The sequence below is a fragment of the Octopus bimaculoides genome, chromosome 8, assembly GCF_001194135.2.
Source record: "Octopus bimaculoides isolate UCB-OBI-ISO-001 chromosome 8, ASM119413v2, whole genome shotgun sequence".
NCBI lineage: Eukaryota > Metazoa > Mollusca > Cephalopoda > Octopoda > Octopodidae > Octopus > Octopus bimaculoides.
The window spans coordinates 340,751-342,676 of NC_068988.1; the positions used below are offsets into that span (position 1 = coordinate 340,751).

At 31.8% G+C, this 1,926-nt stretch overlaps 1 long non-coding RNA gene across 1 annotated transcript in view; it reads right to left on the reverse strand.

The window, feature by feature from the left end:
* The window catches only part of LOC128248539 (uncharacterized), a 4,404-nt gene extending 2,484 nt beyond the window's left edge, over nt 1-1,920 (reverse strand). The window contains exon 1 of the long non-coding RNA XR_008264711.1: nt 57-1,920. This is a non-coding gene — a long non-coding RNA (uncharacterized LOC128248539). The remainder of the gene's footprint in view (nt 1-56) is intronic.
* Between the last annotated feature and the right edge of the window lie 6 nt (nt 1,921-1,926).

The window sequence follows — 1,926 nt, forward strand, 5'->3', positions numbered from 1 at the left end:
ATAAAAATTAATTACGATCAAAGAAATTGAAATTGAGAATAATAAAACTGGAATACATTATGGTAAGGTGTCCGTTCTGTTTTGCTGCTTGTTGTCTCCCTTCCTTGTTGTCTGTGATTGTTGATGATGCTGGTCTTTGAAGAACTGGAACTGGTTCCTGGGTGCTGCACGGGGGTGAGATCTTAAATATTTCCCTTGATTTTTTTTATTTACTTTTTTTTGTTATAGTTTAATGTAATATTTCTTATTTTTCTACAAATGTCTTTTTAAAAAAATTTTAATCAAGTGTTTAATAGGTTAACGAACCAGACCAGAAAGATATGGTACCATAAAGATATGGTACCAGAAGGATATGGTACCATAAGAGACCTTGATAATAACAAAAACCCCGTGACCTGTAGCATATGCTTGATTTGTTAATAGCGACAGCCAACAACAGTTTTAGTAAAGATAGTGATAGTGGTAATAGTAGTGGTGGTGGTGGTGGTGGATATTGTGGTAAAAATAAGCTAAAAGAGAGTAAAAGCCAAGAAATAATAGAAAGAGATGATACCAAAACCCTTTCCATAGTTTTGTCTCCGATCCCAAGAAATATGTAAAGCTGCAATATGCTTATGGAAGCTGCAACAAATGCAAAAAGCGTGCCCACATATTTTGTACCCATGGCAACAGCCGTGGCCTTTGTTCATGTACCTTGCTCTTAGCATGCACACAAAAGGAATAATAATACCAATATTAATACTTGTATGATCTTTGTTCACTATTCTTCAAATGGCCTGAACATTTTTCATAAATTCCCTACATCAATTCTCACATCGGCACCCATTTACATAAATATTTACATAAATATTTACATAAATTTAGATACACATTATACGATTCCTTCATCAATTCTTTTATAGGTACCCATTGATAAATATACATATAAATTTCGGTCAGATTTTTGACATATCTATATATTTCTTTTTATTATTAACCAACCAATTTAGATATATAAGGTTTCAACTACTCTAAATGTCTGAAAATTACCAACCGAACGAGATGCTCGTAACTTACCAATCAATGTAGATATATATAAGTCACAACTCACTCTAGACATATAGTAAGTTAATAACAACTCATGATAAGTTAGCAACCAATCCAGATACCAACTGAGGACTCCCAGCACCACAGATCTACAAATTGCCATGTGTATACCAGCGTACCTATATTTCAGTGTATCAGAATTCACTTATGTCTGTGAGCATATAATACGTAGTTAATACGTGAGTATAAGTTTGGTAGATATCCTTAATTTATATATATATATGTGTGTGTGTCTGTACGTGTGTGCATGTGTGTGTAGTTGAATAAAAATAGAATAAAAAGAAATATATAGTGAAGGTAATTTAAATAAAGAAAGGAAGAAAGAAAAAAGCAGACAAAAAAGAGAAAAAGAGACCTCACCAAAACTAGACTAAATCAAGCAGGTTCTAGGAAGCAATCTGTATTTAAAAATGAAACATTTATTTTATCATTGTTGTCTTTAACGAAACTTGTTCCATGATGGCTGATAATTTTTAGACAAAATGCAAGCGAAATATATAAATTTTTGAATTGCATCAAATAATAATAATAATAATAATAATAATAATAATAATAATAATAATAATAATAATAATAATAATTTTGGCATAAGGCCAGTAAGCTTGGGGGAGCAGGTAAGTCGATTACATCAGACCAAGTGGCTCAGCTGGTACTTATTTTACCAATTCCAAAAGAACAGAAGGCAAAGTTGGCCTTGGTGGAATTGAAATTCAGACTGTAAAGATGGACAGAATACTGCTAAGCATTTTGCTTAATGATTCTGTTAGCCTTTATAATAATAATAATAATAATAAGAAGAAGAACAACAACAATAGAAAGGGAGCTTACTTTTATGGCAGC